This window comes from Semicossyphus pulcher, unplaced genomic scaffold (assembly GCF_022749685.1).
Source record: "Semicossyphus pulcher isolate SPU_LCO1_2020_fin unplaced genomic scaffold, fSemPul1.0.p SCAF_13, whole genome shotgun sequence".
NCBI classification, from domain to species: domain Eukaryota; kingdom Metazoa; phylum Chordata; class Actinopteri; order Labriformes; family Labridae; genus Semicossyphus; species Semicossyphus pulcher.
In genome coordinates this window covers 29578428-29595340 of record NW_027211637.1, presented here as the reverse complement: position 1 = coordinate 29595340, position 16913 = coordinate 29578428, and positions in this window count along the sequence as shown.

Sequence of the window (16913 nt, the reverse complement as noted above, 5' to 3'; positions counted from 1 at the left end):
TCCCAGCTGCTGCCTGCCTCTCGTTTGTTGTTGTGACACTATGGGACGCTGGGAGTTGTAGTTTTATTTTTGGTTCCGTCCAGATTCATCAACTTGACCAAAACTTTTAAAGGACACTCAGCAGTCCCGCAGCCAGACGAAACTTAATTAAAGGGTAATTATTCTCACTGGGTAAATAACTAAGGGTTTATTTATTATTTAAAATGATGATGGGAAATAATATTGTTGGTAGAAAGTCAGGAAGGAAGTTTAATATACTTTCACACAATGAATTTGTAGTTTAGCCAATGAAAGTTAGATTTAAACCCCTCAGCACCTCTCCTCTCTGCAGGCAGAGTCTGTTCTTCAGGAAAATTATGCATAAATAAACAGTGATGAGTGAAACTTCCCTAACAATGGATTTTAACACGATTGCCATGATTTATTTGTCTTTTTTTTAGCTTATAAATCAGTTGTTGTTAGTTGAATGGTGCAGAATGAGCTGGCATCACACAAGAGATGTTTCAACCCGTTCCAGCTAGCTATCACCTTTGTTGAACACGTGTGAGGAATCATTCTGAAACATCTTTAAAATGTGCTTCAGCTTGTCAGGATTTAGATGAAGATCAGTTTTAACTTTCCAAAACAAACAGAATCATGTGAATCGGAGCAGATCAGCTGATTGTGGCGACAATGAACATCAGCTCTTATCTCAGACTGAGGTGTCACGTTTTCATCCTCCAGCAGAGTTTCGTCTCTGTAATATTTCTGACCTTTTGCTTTAAACTCTAAAGTAACAGTGTTTTATTTTACCTGCGGAGGCTAACTGAACAAATATACGGCTTTTAAACTTGAGCTTTATTTGTTTGTCTCACTGAGCATGATTAAGCTCTTTCTACAGCTCAACCAATACATGAAGTCCTGTGAAGCGCTGAGTAATACTACAGTCATGAACTCAACAACCCAATCCATCGCCTGCATGTGCTTACAGTGTTCTTCCTCTAGATGTCAGTGTTGTTCAGTTATTTGGACTTTGTGTGCAGTGCAGATGTGTTTCTGAAGGAGCCCAGATTGTGAATTGTAAACAGTTTGTGTAAATGGTGTGTCTCTGTTGATTTAACTGCAGGTTCATTGAATGGATCGGAACACATTGCTCCAGTGCAACTTTGCATACATAACGCAATCATAGGCACTGTGAAGGTCAAAATACTGAAGGCCTGGCTTTATTATTAACTGTGCAATGCACCTGAGACAGAGACAGAAGTAAAATGAGCCTACAGTAGCAGCACTCCATGTCTGAGTGGGTAGACCAGTTACATTTTTAAAGGGATAAAGATATTTCTCCTTCTACATCTGACTTTCTGGGAGCTTTTTCCATCTTTAGAGCAGCAAATATCAATAATAATCTTTATTTCTAGAGCACAAGAAAACCTTTCATGCTTCACCAATTAACCGACTGTTGAGGGAAGCCGGAGTACCCTGAGGGAACACATCATGCACGAGGAGAACATGCATACTCCACACAGAAAGGCCCCCTACATCCGAACTGGGAATCAAACTCTGACCCTTCTAGCTGTGAGCTGACAGCGCTAACCACTGCACCACGGTGCGGCCCATATTAAAATCTAATCCTGTTTAGATGACATCAAATAATTTGACAGAAAGTAAGAAATAATTCTAGTTAAATAAAATTAAAAAACAGTAAAATCAGGATGTGCTCTTCAAAAGTATTTCAAGAAGACATTACAGGTTGAAACTTTAAACGTACGCGTACATCTTGTTTCGTTTTAAGGGCTCACAACCTGAATATGTTGGGAGCCGCTGCTCTAATGTCAGCACAAGCTGCATGCAGAAGGTATTGATTTATGGCAACAAGGAACACAAATAAATAGATCTGTCCTATATTTTGTAAATTAGAACATTTGTAAACAAACTTCCATCAGTCCCTGCCAGCTGCAGGTCACAGAGCGCGCTCTCTCTCTCTCTCTCTCTCTCTCTGTTTAAATCCGACTCTCCTCTCTGCATTCCAGTCGAGTAAATAATTCTTGGAGGACCTTTTTTTCTCAGTCTCATGATTTCTTGCTGCTTGATGTCTGCAGCCAACACTCTCCTCCAGCTGAGGATCTGCAGAGCAGAGCTGGCAGCGACATCAGCAGCTGCTGGGTGAGATAGCTGCCTGTGTGTGTGAATGTGTGTGTGTGTGTGCATGCGTGTGTGTGTACTTGTACTGCTATCTTTGTAGGAACCAATTTGATTTTTAGACCTTGGGAGGACATTTTTGGAAAGTGGGACATTTTCAGCTTGTTGTCACTTTTGGATGGACTTTTAAAGGGGAGTTGACTCTTATTTGCCCGTAGGTTACAGAGTTACTGTTTCGTTTAGCAGACACTTTTGTCCAAAGCGACGTACATCTGAGAGTTAGGGTGTAAATGTGAGTGTGGAAGGTTGTCTGTCTCTGTGTCAGCCCTGTGATTGACTGTTGATCAGTCCAGGGTGTACCCAGCCTCTCAGGATAAGCATGTAGATAATGGATGGGTGGATGTTTGAGAGTTGAGACTTGGTTCTAAGCTTCAGGTCAAGATCTCTGTGGGATTTCTCCTGGTTAAATAAAAATAAAAATAAAAATAAAGTTTAGAAAGAAGATTGTGGTTTGGGTTAAAAAGGTACTTATACTATCATGTACACTACCAGTCAAAAGTTTGGACACACTTTCCCATTCACTTGTATGAGAAAATGTGTCCAAACTGTTGACTGGTAGTGTACGTCAAGATTGGATTCATGGTTTGCGTCCTCAGAATGACGTTATTATCGAATTGCCCTCTGATCTTGGTGTTCTGGATTAATCTCTGGCAGCAGGAACTGTTCATTCTACCTGGACTAGATCTATGTATCCAGGAAGTGTTTGTTCTGTGTGCATTAGATCAATGAAACCCGCTTTCAGGAAGTGCCCTCTTGTTGTGATCTATGAACTCATTCGAAGTCACCTCTGACGCCAGGAAGTGTTTCTCTACTTGAAATGGATCTTGGGAGTGTCACTTATTGAACATCTGAAGCAGGAAGTGCCCACTCGACCTCGATCTGTGGCTGTTCAGTTTGACCCTCAGCACCAGGAAGTGTCCTTTCTACTTACTGTAGATCTATGGAGTCAAAGCTAGTTATGACCTCAGACAGGAAGTTTCCTCTCTGTTGGATGGATGAAGCTATTCTTATTTCCTTCAGAAAGCGGGCCAAGTATTGTGTGGAGCTGGCTCCTTCTTCCTCTCTGATGGTAAATGAGTCTGCCGAAGCTTCCACAGAAAATGGCTGCTTTCTTGATATGAGTAACATGACTGTTTGGTTCTTAACATAATACTACTGACCGTTTGATTATTTCCCAGGAAATTAGATATCTGCTTTGGAAAATGTTTAGTGATGAGAAAGCCGGAATCAAAGCTGTCAACAGGAAGGTTCCGGGGAAAGACGAATATAAACTACAAAGTATCTGGAACGTAATCCACCAGGTAACGGTAAAATGGAAACATACCACCTAAACGACTCGCACCGAGGGGACAAACAATTCAAGTTCAATCGGACTAAACAAAGCTGGTGTGAACCTGCCCTAAGAGTAGGCATGTTATCAACTACACTACAGGGGGAACTTGATGCTCTCTGCAATTAGGTGGAAAAAAAACATGTGCCTCATGTATCGGTATCGAAATCGCAGAAAGGGTTGGAAAGTATCGGCATATCGGATATCGGCAAAAAATCCAATATCGTGCATCCCTACAGTCAACCAATAAAAGTGTCTATTGGGTTAACAGCCATATAATAATAACAATCATCATTATTAATTTTAAGTATGGTGTTGTATTTGGATTTCTTTAAGCTTTCATAGCTCTGATGTTTTGTTACATTTCAAATTGTTCTTCAGTCAAACTGTTGAAAAGACTCCCCTGTGAAAGAACACTTTACAGCTAACTGCATATTTATTGCTTGATGTATCAGATGATGTCAACATTGGACCCTCTCTTCATGTGAGTTAGGGTGTGTATGAACGAGTGTGCTAGTGTGTGTGAGTGTTTGTTTGCTTCCCGGCCGGTTGCCAACATTCCAGCCAGGCGGCCACACCAGGAGACAGGAAGTCAGGAACGAGGTGATGATGATGTCGTCATCCTGGGACAGAGAATGAGGCCGTCGATCCCGGGTGGCACAGGTTCGGCACACGTCCAATCATTCTCTCCGCTCTGGGCAGACAAGAATCAGCCTGAGACGAGAGACACATGTGAGGAATTAAAAATTCATTATCGAAGAATTAACTTTGAACTACATGAAAGTTAAACTCGTGACTTATTGTCTTTGACGTCAAGAAGAGATATTAGTAATTGTACTTCACATTCAATACACGTCAACATTTCTTTCCCACTACTGAAAAACTTGTTTTGCTTCTTGTAACTTAAATTTTGTTGTGCCAAAAGTATTCAGAACCTTTAAATGAGGAAAGTAGAAACACCTGCATTTAATATACTTGTTATGTAACACTAAAGAAGTATTATCAGCACGTTATACTGAAGGTATCACATACTCAAATAAAGTAAAATCTTTATTTGAAAGTAACGAGTAACTGATGCTGTCAAACAAATATGATGAAGTAAAATATTTCCCTCTGAAGCACCCAGAAGTTTTACGTCAGTATAGCACGTGAGTTAATTTACTTCCTACCAAAGCTTCTCTTCGAAGTTTAACTTCAATCTGTTACACTATAAATTCTAACAAGTGAAGTTAACTTTAAAAAAAAAATATGGAAAACTTGGGAAAAGTAAGTAAAAGAACCAAACTGTGTCAAGTCATGTGACACGATAATGTGTTTACAACATGTGTTATTTGGGTAAGCTGTAATTTTTTTTAAGGATGTAACGGAGGAAACCGATTACCTTAAACCTTTGAAGTTGCATTAATACAAAACAAATACTGTAAAGTCAGTGTATGAGATGCACTGTTAATACATTTTTTTCATCTTTATACAGACATTTTTTTTGTTTTTTTTTCAAAAGCTTCCATGTCATGTGACCCAGTGTCCTAATGCCAGATAATCACTTACACAGATGAGACGCACCTTGGAATATTGGATTTAATTGATGCTTATATTTTATATTAATATTTTTAAAGAAAATGTTATGTTTGTTTTTTTAATAGCTTACATGTCATGTGACCCAGTGTCCTCAAATCAATGTCTGATGTTAGCACTCACCTCAACAAATGAGACACACCTCATTACATTAGATTATATTGCTTTTTTATTTTCTATTAATATTTGTAGATAAAAAATAAATACCAAACGTTTAATATGACAAAAAAGTTGTTGTGAATTCAGCAGCATGTCGCCGTTATAGTCGCTGAGACTTAAAGCTCCTGTGAGGACTCTCAGTTTGTGTCGGTTTTGGCGCCCCCTGTGGACAAAGAAGTGCCTACGGTCTCTTTGCTGATATTGTCCTGTACATGTGTAAGTTGTGTTGTCTGGTGAAAAATCTTCTCCTGCTTTCTTTAATGATTCAAACACACGACTAATAAAGAACCTTTGCTGAGAAAACTGTGAACAAAGGCTGTTTCGCCCACGTGCCGTTAATCTCTTCGCCTGACACCCCCGGCAGTTACAGGCATTGAAAATATCTACAAAGAAATGATCAATCATGTCACTATTGGTCTTGCTTGCTTTTGTCGGTCACATAGATGCATCAGTATTAATTTCAGTCTGTTTCATAACCACCAAAAAACTCAGCAGCTTTAACGTAATGTGAAATATGTCAGACATTCCTTCTTTCAGTGTGTCCAATCTTATTGTGAAATAATTTGTCCTTACTACTGTGTGTGTGTGTGTGTGTGTGTGTGTGTGTGTGTGTGTGTGTGTTTCCTCTCGACCAGTTCACAGCAGGACCAAAGTCCGCTGGTCTGCTGCTGGGCTGTGTGTGTGCCTGCTCTAATGTATGTGTGTGTGTGTGTGTGTGTTTATGAGTGTTTTATGATGTGTGTGTGTGTGTGGGAAGACATTAGCAGCCCCACTCCCACACGCTTCCCTCTCACACCCCCTCACAGCCTATATGTACACACACACACACACACACACACACACACACACACACACACACACACACAGAATACTCATGAGGCATTCTGCATTTAGACACACACATTTTCTATGTAATTTTTTTTTGCATTATATTTTTGTGCATTTTTGTCAATTTCCTCAGTTAAAAATCTTTATATAACCTCTTTTCTCCTCTTTAGTTCGGGCCACTAAAACCTTCCAAGTTAAAAAAAAAAGAAACACTAAGTGTAGCTGACCAAGGACTCCGGATTCACGTCCTTCACTGCTCTATATTAACGTCACTCTACTTCCTGCTTTGACATTAGAAAAGGACATTGTACGTCAACCCAGTGTTTTTAAAACGGTCTGATACAGACTTTACTCCGTGGAGACTGAGTCGAATATTACCAGACGGTTCGTGGTCGATGTTGTGCTTCTAAAAATGGATTACTTCATCACATTGTCTGAAGCAAAGAGACAAATTTCAAGCCTGGAAACGATGAGTAAATGTGGAGTGAAGATGGAAGTGTAAAACAAGGTGCTTCATAATAATATTTATGACATTTATTAGATAAATAAACACAAACTCCCTTCTGTTGCTGCCTTGTTTTGTTTAGTCGACACTTTTGATTAGTGTGTCCTGTATTGTTTTACCCTGCCTTGTGTGTATATATGTGTGTGTGTCTGTGTGTGTGTGTGTTGCTCCACTGGGATTAGAGGCAGAAGAATAGCAGCAGCTCAGCAGTGGTGTGAAACTGAGAAAGTGTTTGCTCCCTGCATCTTCTTCCTGTCTCTGTGTCCCCTCACATCCATCCCAGCTTCCTCTCAAGAGGGCTCATGGGAGTTTAAAATGCCTGAACATCTGTGTGTCAGTCGGTCCGTCTCTGGTTTCTTTCAGGTTAGTTCATTGATTTTTGTACAATTTAATGTGCAAGAAATTATTTTTACCTCCGACAACAATCAATAAAACGAACCAAACAAGTCTGGTATCTGAGGCTGTCACGGCCTGTTAGGAAACCATCATTTCTACCTGTGCTTTTCCTGCTTTAACAAGTCAAAAGGTCTGCTCTAAGGGGCGTCTTGTTAGCTTAGCGGCCCATATACAGAGGCTACAGTCTTCGATGCAGCGGCCCCTGGTTCAACTCCCATCCTCAGCCCTTTGCCATGTGTCATCCCCCATTCTCTCTTCCCCTGTTTCCAACACTATTCACTCTCCTGTCGAAAGACATAAAAGGCCCAACAAATAATCCATCCATTCATTATCTACACTGCTTATCCTGTTCAGGGTGGCTAGCTGTCAGGGGCAGCCTATCCCAGCTGTCATTGGGCGAGAGGCGGGGCTACACCCTGGACTAATCACCAGCCAATCACAGGGCCGACACACTGAGGCAGACCACCTTTCACACTCCAGAGTCACCAATGAACGAGCGTGTCTTTGGACTGTGGGAGGAAGTACCCGGAGGGAACCCACGCATGCACGGGGAGAACATGCACACTCCACACAGAAGGGCCCGCTACGTCTGAACAGGGGTTTGAACTAGGGATGGGCATTTCCAGTAATCTTAACATTCAAGTAATCTAATTACAAATTATATATTTTTTTACCGTTAAAAAACACGTCGGATACGAACCTCCCGGCCCAGAAATAGTAGGCTATATGCCTGTAAGAGAACAATACTATCTAACGCTTTCACATTACTGTAAATAAATTGCCAACAATGGAAAGCAACCTTAACCCTCCAATTATCGTTGTAACATTCCGTTGTCAAACGTCACAGCGGTAGCGGACTGTATGGACTTCTGTTCCGTGTTGCTTCACACGTATCCCACATGTTTTCTGCTCTCGTAGCTGTTGTCTGGCGTGATGGTGGCTTGTACTATTACTGCAGTAATAGCGCGCACAACTCCAAACTATGTTTCAAAAATAGCATTTCGGGTGCACGGTAGAAAATCAAATCTCGAAAAACAAAAGCTCCGGCACTCAGAATCATGTAATATATATAATTTAATGTTGGCGTTCGACGGCATAGAGCCGAAACACGTTCGTTCGTGACCCACATTAAATCCAGGCATCCATGATTCTGTTAGCTTTTGTTTTTTTTGCATATCTTCAGTCTCCATGTTTGTTATGAGCAGGCTAATCTCCGCTCTGGTATCATCACAGCGACGTGTGCTAACAGGGCAAATGATGTGATGTGAGACTGCCTGTTGTCTGTCACCGCTGGCTTCTCCTTGTGCTTTAAGCGTGTGTGGTTAAACATCGAACTAGTGTTTCTATGACCTACACACTTAACACCACATATCAGCACAGCACGTTATCGTTGTCCTTTTTGTCAAAGTTCTTCCAGACCTCACTTTTCCTGATCACGAATGACAAGGTGCATGTAACTGAGTTAAACTACTTAACTACAAAATGTTGTATGTGTAACGTTACTCGAATAATGATGCCAACAACGAGTACTCGAGTATTCGTCCCCATCCGTAGTTTAAACCAGAATCTTCTAGCTGCGAGGCAACAGAGCTAACCACCGCACCACCCCTAAAAAATCATCTTTAGAAAAAAATCTGCTGTCAATAAAAGTGTCACTTAGAAATTTCAAATGCAGCACCAACATATGCAAGAAGGCCACATGCACAAACAACCAGATGATCAGACTCTGCAAACAACAATATCCATGACTGAAACTCTGAGTTCTCTTTAAGCGTTTCCTTTCAACGCTGCTGCATTCACGACTTCCTGTGCTCGAATTAGACGTGCTGTGCAACAGGTTGACATCCAGCAGGTCAAAAGAGGTTTTATAAGGTAAATGAGTCTCTGTCACTTTTCATCAACACAGTCATGAAGTAACAGCCTTTGTCCTTCTTTCAGCATGCCTGCCCTCATTATTCTGACAGAGCGTGCGCGCGTGTGTGTGTGCGCGCGTGTGTGTTTGCATGCAAAGTTGGATATAGGTCAGACCAGGGTGTATGCATGGCTTTGTGTGTGTGCGTGTGTGTGTGTGTGTGATTTTGAGTGTTGAAAAGGCGCTCTAATCTTTAACAAGTGAAAACAATGAGCGCACACACAAACACACACGCATGCACACACACACACACCCTCTCCACCCTCCTGCTGCTCTCAGCATCTCCCCACTGTGGCAGCAGCACAATTCCCAGAAACTGCCCTCCATCCAGAACACACACACACACACACACACACACACACTCTATAGATGCCTATCAGTTGTGTGTATAAGTGAGCGCAGCACGTTTTACACGTGTGTCGACGTGTTTACATTGTGTATGAACTAAGTGCAGCAGGACAATGGTGGGACGCAGTGAATGGGACTGTGTGTGTGTGTGTGTGGGGACATAGTAGATGACCACACACACTCACACACACACACAGAGAGAGAGAGAGAGGGGATATATGTTTGTTTTTCTGTCTTTTGTTTGTCTCTGTGTTTGCTTTCCTCTGCACACAGAACGCACCGTCAGCTGTTTGCAGAGTGTTTGTTGATGACCATGTGACCTTATATAATAAACCTATGATAGCATGTTATGAGACAAGCAAATGACAGATCTGTCCACATGAATGGTATATCTTTTCTCCTTATCATAGACATCTTACATTTGAAAGAAGGAAAACTTGCAACTCCCAAACACCCATCAGCTGATCAAAGATCTGCAGCTGCTTGGACGTCCCGTGTTGCTCTTTGCTGTGCAGATCACACCCAAAGCTCCAGGTGGTGCTGTCTGTGATGTGGTTACCTTTAGAGTTAACTTCATGATGGTTCTCCATCCAAAACTTCAGGTATCTGTTTAAATTGTAGTCTACATCAAAATACATATCATTTACTGAGCAATGAGTAAGTCATTCTCTTAAGGTGAATATAAGTGAACAATACCGTGAATTTGGTTGGGCTGTCTGTATTATCAGAACCAAATAGTCTCTCATTCAAGTCTGTCATTTTAAACCAGGGAGCTGGACGGTTGTGCAGTGGTTAGCGCTGTCGCCTCACAGCTAGAAGGTTCCTGGTTCGAATTTGTTTCAGTCATAGTGGGCCTTTCTGTGTGGAGTTTGCATGTTCTCCCCGTGCATGCGTGGGTTCCCTCCAGGTACTCCGGCTTCCACAGTCCAAAGACATGCTTGTTAGGTTCATTGATGACTCTCAATTGCCCGTAAGTGTTAATGGCAAAGGTTGTCTGTCTCTATAGTCGCTTTCTTTCTGGTCAAAAAACCAGCTAACACTCGGCTTTTTTGATTTCTTTGAAAGGCTACAATCGGAATTTAGACCCAGGTAATTATCGCCTCGGCTCTGATCCCCATTGATAGGAACACAAAACCAGTGTTGACACGTTAATCTCCGCCCCCTTTCCGGCGCGACACTACGCTCCGTCGGTAACTTCTGCAACTCCTTGTCATCTCAGCTTTTCTGTCCGCAGAAAAGAGACTGACAGGAGTATACTTCACTGGCAATGGGAAAAGAGACAATCGGCATCTATAAGCGGGTCTTCCCGAGTCTGAAAAACCTGCATCAACACGCTAATTTCGGTGGGAAAGGGGTATATGTGTCAGCCTTGTGATTGACAGGGCTATACTGCGACCCTGAACAGGATAAGCGGTGTAGATAATGGATGGGTTTTTTCTTTTTCATGGTGTCAAACATGCAACAAAAGCAAATCATCAAACGGGCTTTAGCTACCTTTCACGGACACACGTGCACACACAGCTTTGCATGTGAGCACCAGTCTTGACCGTTTTACACACGCTCGTCCAGTAAACCTTCAGAGCATCACATGACCACCAACATAAACTTCATGTTGTTTATAACAAATGACAGAAACATACACAACCCCCCCCCCCCACACACACACACACGCACACACATGAACGTTACTGGCACATATTCACACACAGACATTTCAACAAGTAGTTAGACACACATTTTCACATGCAGCTCTCTTTCTCACACACACACACACACACACTCTCTCTCTCTCTCTCTGCAGTAGTCAGTGATCCCCTCCCTCCGTCTTTAACATTTTCGGAATAGTTGCAGCGACCACAGAATACTTTCCCAACTTCTGTGGCCGACTAAACTGGAGGCTCTGAGTTTGTTCACCATCGCTCCCCCTCTCTCTCCCTCTCATCCCGTCTTCTTCCTCTCCAAATGTCACTTCCACATCTTTCTCCCCCATATGCTCTTTTATCTCTTTCTTTTGCCTTTAATCCATTGTTTTAAATGTGAGCTTTTTCTCTCCCACATTTCTTACATCTTTTTGTTCCTTTCCCGTTCTCCCTCCTGCGTGTCTCTTCTTCTAGGAATACGTCTGTTTATACTCAGAGCTACTGTATTTTTCCATCCAGTTTGTGTGACATCTTCATTTTCAGAAACATAAAATCTGTGTTGTCATTTTTTCCTCATCTACAAGAAAACAAATAAAAGTGTCTGGAGAGCTAATTCATCTTTTGTGAGTCCGTTTTGTGTTGTGGTTCTGGTTCTGTATTTATGTTTCGTTCACATCATGGAGAAAAACTCGACTTTCCAGCACATGAAAAACTTAGAGACACAGAAAAAAACAGCGATTTAGTTGATTTTCTAAAGCAGATGAGCATATTTATATGTATTTATCTAATACGAACAACATTTGTGCTTTACTTTTAAAGATATTAACAAGCTACATCACATTTTCAAACTCCAGGAGTGTTTTCTGTTTCCTTTTCTAAGATCCAGCAGAGATTAACTTGGGACATTGCTCTCATCAGGTTTTGCATCCATGTTTTTGCCGTAGCTCCAGTAGCCAGTAGCATCTGAGGCCTGTAGTGACAATTTAACATTTACAAGCAGTTAAGGGGTTAATGGATCAAAGGCAAAAAGCAAACGGAACTTTCATACATGATGAAAGCGACTCAGACCAGCATCTAACAGCACCTTCGAACAAAAACTGACTAAATAAATAAGTTAATGCCGACTGTGATGGATGAGCCGTCTGCAGCGAGTCTCTGAGAATTGATTTTTATAGAAACAAACTGAAGCCGCAGGCTGCCGGGAAGGGAGGGAATGAAAATACAAGCTCACAGTAGGCTCAGGAAAATGGTCAGCAGTGATTCAAAGAACACATCATTTATAGTGAATAAGGTGAAACATGCAGAGACACCACTGTTATCCAAGAGGGTCCTTTTAGACACGATAAAATCTATGAGTTACACTTCACTGACCGACTTTTTCCACTAAACATAACTGACCAGTTAAAACAAATAGATAAATAACAGCCAACATACATGTGATTCACTGAATTCCTCCTGTTTCTCTGCTGCTCTCAGCAGTGATGGGAGGCTCTGCTGAATTACAGTGCTTTAAAAAAACAGAGCTGTTGGCTCCGTCACATCGCAGCAGCTCTGCCTCTCGCTTCTACTCCTCCATCACACTTCAAATGTTCATCATACTCCAACCGTCACTCACACACAATCAACTGAGCTGCAACACTAAACTCTGGACGTCCATTAGGTCGACCCACAAAGAGCCGAACCAAAACAGGAAGTAGCTCCTCATTACAAAGACAATTATTGAACAGTTGAAACCAAACTTTACTATTGATGTCTGTCCAAGCTGTTACAGGTTCATCATCAAATTTTTAATTGTCGTCTGTATTGTTGTGTTTATTCAGCCCAACTTTTGCACCAACTGTACGGACGTTAGCTGCAAGTTAGCTAGCAACTGTGGCAGCTGCTGGGGCACAGTTTAAATCCCTCCAGCCTCCCTCCTTTGTTTTAGATTGTTTCTGTGTTTCATGAATCAGATTTATTTAGCTGAAGAACACCTGCTATGGCCAGTTCCTCCTGTTTCTTTGTGTCTTCTTCTTGTCTTCTTGTGTGTGTGTGTGTGTGTGTGTGTGTGTGTGTGTGTGTGTGTGTGGGCGTGGCTCCCCCAGTGACACTCGCCAGCTCCCTCTTGATTGCTGCTCATGCGACACACCTGGTGAAACCTGCACACCTGCTCTCCATCTACCCCGGTTCTCCAGCCACTCATCACCCGATCATTGTTTCAGCCACTGTGTTAGAAAACTATCAGGCCTTTCTCTGATTTTTCATAAAAGAAGATTTCTGCGTGGCTCATCCTGTTATCTTTCTGCCATAGGCTCATTACTCCCCATCTGCCTTCCTGCCTGCCTCAGCCTGCTCACCGGATCCTCAACTCCTCACCTTGCCCCACTCCACCAGCCACGCTCACAACCTCGCCTCGTCTCCTCTACCAGATCACCTTTCCGTCTGCAAACTTTTGGACCACCTCCCTCATCTCCAGCTCCACTTTCCTGCAATAAAACTTCCTTACAAGCCTAATACCTCAAGTTCGTGTTCTGCTTGTTGGCAAAGAAATGTGTCGCTGAAGTTTCACACCAACGCACTCTAATTTCCATTCTGTCTGAACACAACGTTAGCCTTACTTAAATCCTAAACTACAAACTAACAATTATCTTTGCATGAATATTAAAATACTTTGTTTGTATAAGTGAAAGACACTTAGGGGGGACTTCACTGAAGGATTGTGCAGCTTTTGCGCCCGCAACACCTGTGCAAATAACAAACAAAGACTCCGCCTCATTCTCCAAGCACACACGGAGGGTTGAATGCAGTGCGCGGCAGAGCAAACAGCATCTCTGTGCTCCGGAGCTGTTTGCGCGTATTTATGTTGTCATTATGCAGACATTCGGAGCAGATTTGTCCCCTTTCTATGCGAATGAGCCTTGTGGCAAAAAGCACCTAATTCACAAACGCCAGCGCTAACAGCTCTCACTCTCAGACTCTTTTCACGCTGCATTTCCGCCTCAGCGCCGTAACAATGCTCCGCCATCATGCAGCCTTTGCCATTTTTTATTGGACCAAGCAAGTAATGTTTGTTCAGGACAAGCCATATTATTCATATGAATACGTTTCTTTTGACACTAAGGTCTGCATAATGATTAAATCCCTTTATTTTTTCGTTTCTTAGACATCATAACGTCACTGTTGGTTTCTGGACTCTTGTATTGAAGTTTGGCATTTTAAGTGCCGCCATCTTGTTTTTGGGGTAACCAGAGAGGGTGGAGCTGCCTGGCTTATGCATTGGTAGGCCTTTATCCTGGTTGAGAGGTTGCTGTTGTCACGGCCCCTCTACTTGGTACTCTATACTGTTGTTTGGCTCTCTGTCTCCAGGGCTGCAGACCCGCTGGCAGGCTAATCAGGATTATGGGACACACCTGGGCCCGGTGTGCCTCGTGTATTTAAGCCAGAGCAGCAGCCAGTCTGGGGCAGCAACTTATCAATCGCCCTAAAGCATAGCCTGCTCTTTCATCTATTTCTACTCTTAACAGGACCATAATTCACACAGTGAACGTCCTGCTGTACTGAAGGAGCAATTGAAAGCATTAACTCATAAATCAAGTGAGATGTATGGTTATTTTTTGGTAGACTTACATTCCACCAGGCGTCTTCTGCGACTCCCTCTGGCTGTTTGACAGAATTCCTTTCACGTCTCAGATCTGGATGCTACTTCCACTTCTTTTATAGAAGCTATTGGAGCTCAAGGATAAAGTGACAGAAATATATTGAGTAACTAATTCAAATGTTATTTAAATGGAGTTAATGTTAAGGGTTTTCAGTCGGTATTTTTCTGTCTGCAGCCGTAACCACAGCCCAGTGTCAAAATCATGCCAGCAATAGCACCTATAATTATATTTGCCCTTAGCCTGTTGGCCTGCGCTGCCATGCTTTAATCACAGTTTGTCTGCCCTGATTTAAATGAGGATGTTTTTGCCTCAGAAATGACTAGAATGAACATCATCATTATCCCATTACACCTCTAAATCACTTTCTCTCCCCTCAACCGCACTCAAAACAGCCACAGCCTCTGCAAAGTGGTAAATCGGCACTTCGGTTTTAAATCAGAGGCTTCACTGGAGGAATGAGTTTGTGTTGTTTTAACAAACGGCCGGGCCAACGGTTCTGGGTGGGAGAGGGTCGGGGACTAACAGAAATACTTTTGCAGTCAGTTTATAAGTGAGAAAAATGTAGTTACCCGTTTTGGATTAACAAGAAATGACACAAGATGAGCTCCAGCAGTCAATCAATTGCCAAACAAAGACGAACAAAGAGATATCTGTGCAAATATTAAAGAATCCTTGTGATCTTTCAACACTGCCAACATTTCTTTAAATTACTCCAGCTGTGTGGGCACTTGTTCCCTCTCTGTGTGGAACAACATCTATCAACAACTCAGATATCACATAAACTCGTCTGCAGATTGATCCTTGGGCGTTCTTAATACGACCAACCTGGTAAGAATTAGAACACAAAAAAAAACGTTGGCACCGCTCAAAGTTTGCAGAAAATAAATGACTAGCACGAACATACTCATTATCCCACTTCACATCTAAATCACTTTCTCTTTCAAAACAACTGCAGCCGAGCGCACTGGCCTGAAAGTGGATAGTATTTAGGTTTGAAATTGTTGGTTTGTGATGACTTCACACACGGCTCAGAGTCGTCTCATGCATCATCGTCATGCATCTATAAACTTGAAGCTTGTATTTGGGTAAAGACAGAACGTCGCTGTTTATGCCGACCTGTTTTCAATACTGATGATGTAAAAACAAGAAGATGAAACGTTCCTGTTATCCCACTTTAATAAATTACAGTCAGTAAAGCAGGCGGTGGTAGCAGCTGTGATATTGTGTTGTTAGCAGAGATGAGAAAGAGCTTAATCACCCTAACTCTAAAACTTTATAGGCTACCTGGAAAATTTACCTTATGGTTAGATTGTTTTGAAATGGCTGTTTTCAAAGTCAACAATGAACATTTAATCTTAAATTTCACAATAACTCAAATGTGTTTTATTCTTTATGTGCATGGATTCTAAAAACTGAGGAAACTTAGCTGCTGGCTTTCCAAAGTACTACATGATTACAAATATATATAAAACACTCTTCCAGTGGATATCATACTATATTATATATGCATTTTACAAAACAGTCGAGGCACTAACCTCGAGGCTTGTTCAGCTCTAAACAGACAACTAGCTCCGTCCACCAGTCAGTTCAGAACTGAAGAAGCCTTTTGGTTGAGAGGCGAAACGTCTTCAAGACCTTCAACCAAGTCCAGTTGCCTTTTGAATTACGGTTCGAATTACCATGACCTGGAGGACTGAGAACCTTCACAGAGTTAAGCCGCTTTCTCACTGGTCAAAAAATTTGCTAACACCCGCTAACACTTGGCTTTGTTGTTTAATGGGAAAGGTTGCAATCAGCATTCAGACCTGGATCAAATGACTCTGCAGTAGACCCGGGTCATTATCGCCTCAGCTCCGATCAACAATGATTGGAACACAAAACCATGTCGAAACGCTAATCTCCGCCCCCTTTCCGGCGCAATGCTATGCTCCGTCGGTAACTTCTGCAACTCCTCGTCATCTCAGATACAAGTTCCGCCCATCTCTGTCAGAACAGCGCTCGAACATCGTTCCAAATTTGTCGCACTGAGTTTGATAAAATGACTGAATGAGTAATAGATACAATAAAGACCTAACCACAGTAACATCTTCACTGGTTACTAACACTGTCTCCGGTGCATTTGTGACATCAGGCAGTGACGAGGCAGAAAAGAGACTGAGAGGAGTACTTCACTGGCAGTGGGAAAACAGACAATCAGCATCTAGGTCTTTCCTGGTCTGAAAATACTGCTAATTTCAGTGGGAAAGGGGCATCAGTAACAGAGTGTTCCAGTTTTTAAGACTGATGGCGATACCTTTACTGTACTATAGTATAGTTAGTGTATTTGTTTTCTCTACATTCATGTGGTGTTTAAATAATTGGAAAAATTAGTTTCTGACTGGGAAAGTTAATGAGAATGCCGCAT